Raw genomic sequence first — 10,626 nt, forward strand, 5'->3', positions numbered from 1 at the left:
TGTGCTAATACTCCGACCAAACATTGCGGGATCTATCTTTGATGATGAAAAAAATGTCAGATAGGGGAATGTGGTTTACGAGGGTAACAACAGGATTGGACGCTCCTTGTTTTGCCAAGGCATCCGCAATATCATTACCCATGATACCAACATGTCCAGGAATCCAAATCAGAGTTACAGTTTTAACAGAGCTTTGAATGGAGGCATCTCTCGAATAAGGCATACAAAGTGATCATCGGGATGAAGAAGAGGACTGGATTTAAGTTTTTGGAGGGAACTGAGAGATTCAGAGAGAACGAGGGAATGTTCAAAATTATTTTTGATTATATATATGAGAGATTCTATTATTGCAATGCACTCGGCTGAAAATATTGAAAATTGATTTGAAATTGAATGAAATATTCTGTCATTAGAATTATTGTGGTAAACGTTAATACCTATACCACAGTTAGGAGAGTCGGGAGATTTGGATCCATCAGTAAATAAAAGAAAAAAGTTGGGCCATTTGGATGAAATAATGTCATTGAACATATTATTGACAGTTCTGGCCGGGAGATTGGAATGACTTTTAATGATTCCGATCCGATTTAAATTTTTTATAGATGTCAGGTAGAGGTTTAGTTGAAGCTCTGATTGTAGATGAATGGGTTGAGTCAATGAACAACGAGACGCTGGGGATAACCTGATGACATTTAGAATTTAAACATTTAAGAACAAATTTGAAAAAAAAAATAGTTGACGCCTTAAATAAAGAGGAGGATCAGAACATTCTACTTGAAGGGAATTGATGGGTGACGATTGCATCGCTCCAGTTATAATTCGCAAATATTTAGCCTGAATTTTGTCTAATTTATCAAGTACATTTTTTGAGGCAGTACTAAAAAGTAGGCAGGCATAGTCAAGATGGCTTCGAATAAGTGCGTTGTAAAGCAACTTAATGCAAGTAAGGTGAGCTCCCCACCAAACGCCAGATAATGATCTGATGATATTTAAATTTTTTTCGCATTTAGTAACTAAATTATTAATATGGGAAGACCATTTGAGTTTCCTATCAAATGTTACTCCCAAAAATTTTACTTCAGAAGCGTTGGGGATTGGTGAATTTTTAAATAAAATTTGAAAGGGGGGGTTTATCACTTTGTTGTTTCTTTAAAATATTTGTACTATTCAAATTTTTTACCTAAAAACTAAGATTTTAGAAAAAAAGTACAATTTATTTTCTACTTCTAAAAAATCATTTATAGTCACCCCTCCCCCCCTCCGAAGTTGGTGTACTTTGTTCCCGGACATCCTGTATATTTATTAACAGGAAGAAGACTGAATTTATTATTATTTCTGATTTGGAAACAGTTAATCGTGGTGGAATTTCATTTACTTCCCGATGTGACTGATTTCTAAAATATTAAATGTGGATTTTCAAAAAAAGTTATATTTGCCTACCAAGATCGTGTAAACAAGGTGTACAAAGAAGTGTTTCAAAGGATTTTACTAGAAAACTATATATAATTTGAAACAAATAGAAAATGTTTGAGAATTATATCTATCTATGATTTACGTACAAGTTTAAGCTCTGAAGTGGAATTATTGTCTGATTGTGTAGTGGATTTCCACTCAAGACACTTGCAGATCAGTATGTCGACTAAGTAATTATATATATGTATGATTTTGATGTTGATGTTTTGAGCAAGAGAACTGCTCCCAACCACGTGGAGCCGGTGAGACTATGGCATTCTCAATTGAGGTATGCTGTGAGGCTGAAGATAGTGAGGAGGGGAAGGAGATGGGAATGAAAACTGTGGGGAAGTACTTGGCTGTTAAGATCTGGTAACCAAAAGGGTCATTTCAAGTAAGGTTTCAATACTAAATGGTAGTCTTACACCAAGGCGATACCTTTTCCCTCGACCAGGGAAGTTAAAGATATAGTCTTTTTCCCTAAACAGACTGCACATATAAATATTTCGTATTTTGTTATTCTCACTGCATGCTTCTTTGGCGACAGAGAATTACTGTTTATAAAATTATTCCTGTGGTGGATTTCAACTCAAGACACCTGCAAATATAAGTTAATAAACTTTTGTTTTACCAATATTATATTACATAAGTAACAGTAATTAGATAAAGCGAGGGAAACGGCGTTAATGTCATTAAAAATATTTGTGGAGTGGATTTCCACTCTAGATACCTGCAGATATAAGTGTATCGACTTTTATTATCCCAACTGCAGTATATACTCTCTACATACCCCGTCGTGGACACTTAATTGTATTATATGTAAGTATTTCTCTAAACAAACAAAATTAACATATTTTCGGATTCACTGCCTAAATTCAAACGTGGCATCATGTCAATAATATAAAATGTTCAATGAGCATACTTACTCTACCGATGAGGACGTACCTACAGAAGAAATAATCTTTTAGGGGATCAACTGTCCGAGGGATCAACTGTTCGAGGGATCAACTGTTCGAGGGATCAACTGTCGGTGGGCCAAATGTCGGGGGTCAACTTTCGGAAAACCCCTTTTAGAGAATGCAACTGTTTTTGAATTTTACCACGCTTATTAAATTTATGATTATTTTTGCGTTTCTTTTGGGGTAGATATTGATCAGTTTAAAATTCAGTGACTTCAAGACTGTAATAAATTTAATTTTCTCAGAAACTATTTTTTATGTATAATTATTTTCACAATACTGCATCTCAATTGATATTATTTATGTAATATTGCTATCGTTGATTTTTGTTACGTTATTTTTGATCTGTTTTTCTTCGAAATATTATTGAATTCACTATTTTTCATAATAAATAAATACAAATAAAATTATCATGTTTTATTATCTGCTTAAAGGGCCTCAAAAAATATACGATTTAGCCACCGATTTTAAGAAAACATGAGAAAAGATTATAAATGATTTAATTTTATAAATGTTTCTAGCAGTCTGTCTGTGCAGATAGAGAAACAATATTGTGTGTTGCTTCTACGACCAACAGATGGCGCTGTTTTACAAAACATGTTTGTCCAACAGATGGCGCTTTAAAAAAAAGCATCTTTTTACCTGTTACAGGTGACATCTACATGATTTAGGCACATAAAAACACACGCCTATTTGAATTCAACATTGCGTCAAAATTCTAAAGCAATCGGTCTAGAACTTTCGGAGATTTAAGATTTTGAACAATCGAACATTTACATTTTCATTTATATGTAATAAATATTCTTACGTTCTTGGTGAGCAAGTATTATATTATATTATTATGTTTAGTTATTAATTACTTCCAAAACGTAATAATTACATAAACACTCCCCCCTCCACTCCACTACCCCCACCTAACAATGTTTTATTATTTCCGTAATTGTATAATTATTTAAAGTTAATTTTATAAACGTTATTGAATGACACAACTAGACAGGACATGTCGAAAGTTTTTTAAAAATATAATACGTTGTAATTTTTATTAATTGATGTATTAAAAAAAAATTATTGTTGGACAAATAATTGAAACTTCCTCCTCGCGGACTGGCTGCTAACTGCTGTGAACTTTTAAAATATTTTAAAAACTTGTTTAAAACTTACAACATTGGTTAAAACGTTGAACATTGGTAAAAACTTAAAACATTGGTTTGAATGAGAATCGAACCTTCCTCCCCAGGGATTGGAGTCAACAAAACTTGTCCAAATTCTAATAGGATAGTAAAGATATTTATTGCATCAATAGAGGTATTAAAAACAATAATTTTTTCGACCAAGAATTGAAACTTCCTCCTCGCGGACTAGTTCTTAACTCTAGCTGTGAACTTTTATAATATCTTGAAACATTGGTTAAAACTTTAAACATTGGTTAAAACTTAAAGCATTGGTAAAAACCTAAAACATTGGTTAAAACTTGAAACATTGGTTAAAACTTAAGGCATTGGTTAAAACTTAAAACATTGGTTAACCCTTTAAATGCCGGAAAGTATTTTTATTCTGCGAATTTTTTAACAAAAAAAATTATTAAATAATTCTTTTCTGAAATATATTAAAAATATAAATTGAAGACATGCCAAATATGTACACTGTATGTCGTTTGTGTCACCATTCACCAAGAAAAACATCACAAATTTTCACAAAATGTCCAGGGTTGTCTCAAATTTTTAAGTTTACTCGAATAAAATATAAATAAAAAAATATATATAAAATATATAAAAAAACAGATAATTAATAATTAATCAAAGTTATATACTTTTCACATCACTAAAAAATTAATAAGCTTCTGCCGTATGGTACTCCTCAAAACAAGGATCAATGCAGAGAGCTACTTTGCACTGTTTACACTGATACCTTGAAGCTTCATTTAGATCAAGTAGATATAATCTGTGAACTGTTATATTATAATTATTTCTTCATCATTCTAATAGATGTCACAGTGGGATACATATTTTAGATTTTTCAAATTACTTGAGTTTGACAAGCAAAATCGTCATATAGAACAGCGTGTTAACGCGCTCATTTGGTATGGCCGGCCTTGTGAGCACGGCTACCTAGAGCGCGTAAACGCGCTTAAGCCACACAACCGGTTAAAACTTAAAACATTGGTTTGAATGAGAAATAAAACTTCTTCCCCAGGGATTGGAGTCGACAACGCTTGGCCAAATTCCAATAGGATAGTAACGATATTTATTTCGTATATAAACTACCGTTAATTATTTAATAAATATAATGTCATCCAATTTCATGTGTGTGTATGAAATACGTATGTGCTGGCGCGTGTGTGTGAGTGCCACCAAAAGTTCATTCCTTTAAGAAAACAAAATCCCAATTTCAAAACACTTTCAAATTTAAAACTCTTCTAAAAAAAAAAAAATAATAATTAAATTTGGGAGCCACCTCTGGGTTGGAGCCCCACGATACTTGATAAATCTACTTAATTCTAGGTAAAGGAGGTCGGTCCGTCTGATAGATAATCCATTGTAAACAGACCGATTGCCATCTCTAATGAACAAACGCGATGTGAGCAAGCTGAGTCTGTTCTACAGGTATTTTAACGGAGCCGTTTTAAGGAGGCCCCGATGCACTGATGCACGTGCGTGTAACTCGACGGAACGAGCGGAACACCAGTTCATAGTTTATATTGGTCGAAAATCGTTTTTGTGTAAGTCAAATATCAGCATCTGTTTTTCTTCCTTCATATGATCCGGATCTCTTCAAGACCCGCATTAATAAATCCTTTCCTACAGCCCCTACCTTAACCCGCCTCAAAATTCTGCCTAAACGGGTGGCGACATGGGTCACCTATCTTTACTGTACAGAGAGAGGCGCTTTGAGGTGTCACATACAAATATAAGAAAAATTGTTTCGTATAACACCAAAGAAATATCACCAATTTTATTTGCACTACATTCGTAAAATGAAAAATCTTTAACTATGTAGTTGTTTACTTTGAATTATAGTTCTTGGATGACAAGGTAAAACAAACGCTTTCTCAAAAATTATTTTTTATGTTTTCCTTCTGTCCTTAACTAGTTCTAGGCCTATAACTTATAACTAATGACTTACAACTTTACTATGTAACAAAATATATGTTTCCTCTAACCTCTTAGACGACAAGGATGTAGAATACCTTTGTAGGTATATGTTATGAAGGTTAAACCTTATTATTTAAATAACGTCCATTTATATTTCCTTATTCCAATTGTTAAATTTTCTATTAATTACATTTCAAACAAACATTCAAAGCAAAATGGATTAGTTTTTGACTTTGATTTGAGAGGCACTAGTATGATTCTCATCACGCAAACGACATGTAAGTATTTAAATGTATGTTTCGAAAGCTGTAGTGATTATTTATCTTCAGTTTTCAAAAAGAGGAGGGAAAATTAAAGCAACCAAATTGAATGTGAATTTAATTTTATAAACCTGTGTTACTGATTAAAAATAGGTACTTCTTATAAATTTGATTCATAGATGTCGTTCTTCCACAATAACAGGAATGCGATTGGAACCAAATTTTATTAATTTAAATTATTCCATCTAAATATTACCGTCGATAGATGGAGCACATTTTTATTACAGACAAATTAATGTTCTACCAACGAAAACCGAAAAGTCCTTAGATTGATAAGAATATAAAAATTATTGTTTTCAATTGGTTTACATACAAATTTGAATAAAAAAATGATAACATACTTGCAAATACAATTTTTTTTTTTCTGTATCATAAAAAAAATATTTAGGGCTACTGAGGGTTAAGCGTGGTGTAATGATTCTAAAGTTTTACTATATTTATGTAGCAGTATATTTATTCCGTAGGCTCCTGGCCACGACTGCCACTGAAACGACTCTACTCCTCTCCCGCGTAAAAGAAATCGCTGACTCTATTTTCTCACTTCGTGAAAAGTAAGGATTTCTCCCGTCTGATTTTCAACTTCTCGCGGCACATCAACCCTTCAATCTTATCGAATTAATATGTCACGTTGTGTCAATTTTTTGTTTCGACAGTGATTAATTCATTGAAGGATCTTTTTAATTGGTTGTGGAAACTTTGGTTCTTTTTAGATGAGGCGTGTTACATTCTGTATGGTTTTAAAATAAGACAAAGACCGACTACCCTGATTTAAACTACATTTTCCCTACCTTTTTGCTCGCCAAATCGTTTCTGGCTACTGCAGTCGATGATGTGCTAATATAATGGGACAATTAAATACAAGTAGGTACATGAAATTCTCTATAGACAATTCAATTCAAGATGCACAAGATTCTAGGTTAATGATTTGGCTATGGATTGTTAGTTTTGTGAGTTATTTCTATGAGTAGGTATTTTTGGGAATGGCTAGAGACAAAACATGTGTTGCTTTCGGTTGGTCTCCGTCCAAATCCCATCCATCAACGTGGCCAGCTCGAGAGCAGCCAAATTGATGGTCCGACTCTAACACCTCCAGAAATTAATTGAATATCGCTCAGCGACAGGTGAAATAATGACATGTTTTGCCTCCTGCCGGAGGGTGATGAAGGTAGGATTCCTTTGAATTCCGATATGTGGGTCTTTGTTGGTAAATGATGATGTTGATGATGATGATGATTGATGAAGATTCATCTTATACCGTTAGGTACAAGGAGCTGCTCCGGTCCGGTGGCATGATAGCATGATGTCAGGAACCATTTGGGGTTACGTGGGTGGCGCGAGGTTTAGGTCGCGTCAACCTCCCCCAAATCGATGATGAGTTAAGCTCCGCCAGCATGCCGAAAGTTAGGAGTCCACTCTACTAACCTCAAACATACAGAGTTAATTTCGAATGTCTGAGGAAGTTGACTAGGATCTGGGTTGAGAGATGGTCTGTGCTTAGAGTCGCTGACTAGCGTGATAACTGAGAACCCCTGGTGTATTGCTCCTGCTCCATGACTAATTCTTTTACAATTCTCCGATTATTGTTTATGCTATTCTGTTCTTCTTATTTTTCTTTCCTTACTGTACCAGCTGCTGCAGATGATTTTCTTTCGTTTACATTTCTTTCCAAATAACTTGTCTTTTATTTTTCTTCTTATTTTCAGTTTTCTTTTCTTATGTTTTACTTTTATGTTATCTTATACTTCACATGCTGTCCTCTTTACAGACTATGCAGATTTTATTTTTACACTTTCTAATTTGTTTTACTTAATCTACCGATGTCCTTAAGTGGCACTTTTGGATTGTTTATTGTTTTCCTTTTCTCTTTTCTTTTCTCTTCTTTTTACATGTATTTTTTTTCGGTTCTTTTTTCTTTTTTCAGTAACGGCAACGAGTTTACAGGCTAGAACTGAACTTCGTTGTTTGTCTTGTATTGTTTACTTCTCCTCAATAGGGGTTGGACAACGGGCCTCGTCCCCGCATGCACTGCTGGAGCTTCTTTTAATTTATTGTTTTTACCGGAGGATTCCGCCAATCACCTGCGCCACCCCTGAGGAGCGTTGGTGGTCAGAGGGGTGACTGTGCGGATTGGGGTAACCTCCACCCTGCTTCCGACCTCCTGACGCTTCTTTCCCCTAGGTTCTTTAGGGTTTATCCCTCTTTTTCCCATACTTATCTTCAGGGCACCACCGGGTGGTCGGCTAAGGGGTGTGGAAGTCCTGACCTGCACCAGTCACCCCAACCACCACCAATCTCTCAACAGGACTGCCAGACGTGGCTCGGCGAAACTCCCCCGTCACTCTATTATTTCACTTTGTTCTTTTTTGTGCTTACAGGTACTGGAGTGTGGGTTCCCTCCACCAACTATTTGCCTGACACTTGTTACTTGATTGTTTGATGCTTATTGTTCTGTGTTGTCCTTGGATTAATACCTGTAAGCGCTCGCATACCGCTTCCTAACACCGTATGCGGGGACATTGAAGGTCTAGCTTCATTTATATACTTTGTAGAGCCGTTTATTCAAAAATTAGATTCATGCGAGAGCTCCGAAGGGGTGACCATAAGTCACCTATGCCGGGGTGGGACAGGGCGGGTGTAACCTTCAATGTAACCTCAAACATAAACAAATACTGAAGTGGTTTGCATCAGCAACGTCAGGAGTTCGGGAGTCCCGTGAAAACCCCTCGGTTTACGCTAGTAAGAATAAGTTGAATTCAGCTTCAGTTTGTTCGCCTTCGCCTCTGCAGTCTTGTTACTCCAAATAGCTCCTGGCTCCAGTCTATACAGCTTCTCATTCCAGTAGAGGTAATGACACATGTTTATCATATGTGCAATACAGAACATAATTCAAGTCTTTTGTCCACACTCAACATAATCATATCAATATTTGGTTTGGATGAAGGCATCCATCCAACATAACGAATGTTTCCGGGACGGGAGATCTCACCCCACTTTCAAGTCATGGTCACTCGCTCTATCGTTTGTTACCTTCCGCCCGCTTCAAATATCGCTTCAAACACAGTCACATGCAGTAAAATACCCATGCTGTTAGAAAACCCACACTTTCTACACTAAATGATTTTAGCCGTGCTCGTGTTCCGACGATGAATTCTTGTTGACGCGTTTCCTAGCTTTTACTGACTCGACTATCTTAAAACGCTGACCGATCCTGATTATCCTTGACTTTCTCCCAAACCTTGAATCTCCGACCCCCTTGACTCTATTTGACCGTCTTCCAACGCTTTCAAAAACTGAATATCCGCCCGCGCTCTTTTACCCCGACTATCTTCCCCCGCTCTTTCACGCTGACTCTTTGCCCGTTTCCTCACGCTCCTGAATCTAGTCTCTCCCGTCTCCTCCCCCAAACCAACTCCGCCTTTCTCCATATGGCGATATCTAATTTATGTTTTTCGAAATCTGAAACTTTTAGGACAGAATCGCTCTAAAACGATCACATAGATTATAAGCACTAGAATCCGTCACATTAATTTCCATCGTTTCAAAACCAATAAATTGTTGCTTCTTAAATAACCTGTCAAATTCTTTGCCAAGGAATGAAACTCGACTCCCCTCAGTCCAGTGGCGTGTCAGCCCACCAGCATTTTAGCTCGGCTTACAATTATTAATACGGTCTAGGATGTAGTAAATAATTATGATGTTATAGTTTTATTTTTAAATCTTCTTGCAGGATTTTAATTTAACTAAGCAACTTCCAAACTCGTCCTGTTAAAATGTTATTTTCCTCGCTAGTCATAATTATAATTCGTCTAAATCCTTAGAAAAATTACGTAACTATATTTAACGGCGTATTTCCGACTCAAAAGTCACTTAGTAGCATTGCTTAACGGAGTTTAATTGTTTCTAATTGACTTTGCTAGGGTTTTTTTTTTATCCGCCCCAACCTGCCAAATTCATTGCTACTGCACTGGAATAAGTCTGAGAATTCGAAATACCATCACGGAGGTCTCTGAAAATGCAGTGCATGTTCCTATTTTTTTGCTACCATCATAAATTCAAGCACATGTTTTTAGGATAGCTTTATACGCCAACATCTGGTAAGTCAGTATTTCGTGAAATCAACTGAAAAATTCCTTCTCACGACAGTAAATCAATAATGTAGGCGTAGCCTGTTTATTTCGAACTTTAATGAGGCTTCTCTGATTGGTTGCATCTTAACTTTTGGCGTAGATCAAAAAAAAACGACACGCCTCGATTCCCTCTAGTTCCCAGGATCTTTAACTAGATGTCACCTCTGACCACGTTTTGATTGGAGAAACCAGAATTAATTAATTCCTACAACAAACGGAAAAAAAAAAAATCCCAGGGCAAGTTCATCACAGTGGTGACTTCGGGTGGTGATTCTACACGATAGTATCTAGAGGTAAAAAGGAATGAAAACTTTTTTTCTAAATTTATCTTTTTCATTTTTTGTACGTATCGCTTTATTTTTCCACGTAAAAAATCTAACATTTTTATCTGAAAACATTTTTTATTATTTTTTTTAACTTGAAAGTACTATCGTTATCATCACCTACCAAAGTTACCAGACTTTACCGCAGACATCTTGTATATAATTATATTATAAAATATATAACAGTTTATTTATATAACAAAACCAAACAGTTGGTTAAAATGATAAAATTATTTAAATTATGTTAAATATTTCAGCGGATACTTAAATATGTTTCTTTGTAATATGTTATTATTGTGATAAATGAGTAATAATAACAGGTTGACAGTAGCTTAAGTATTTGTATGTGTACG

Source organism: Hesperophylax consimilis, chromosome 11 (genome assembly GCF_061612785.1).
Source record: "Hesperophylax consimilis isolate HC1 chromosome 11, BYU_Hcon_1.0, whole genome shotgun sequence".
NCBI classification, from domain to species: domain Eukaryota; kingdom Metazoa; phylum Arthropoda; class Insecta; order Trichoptera; family Limnephilidae; genus Hesperophylax; species Hesperophylax consimilis.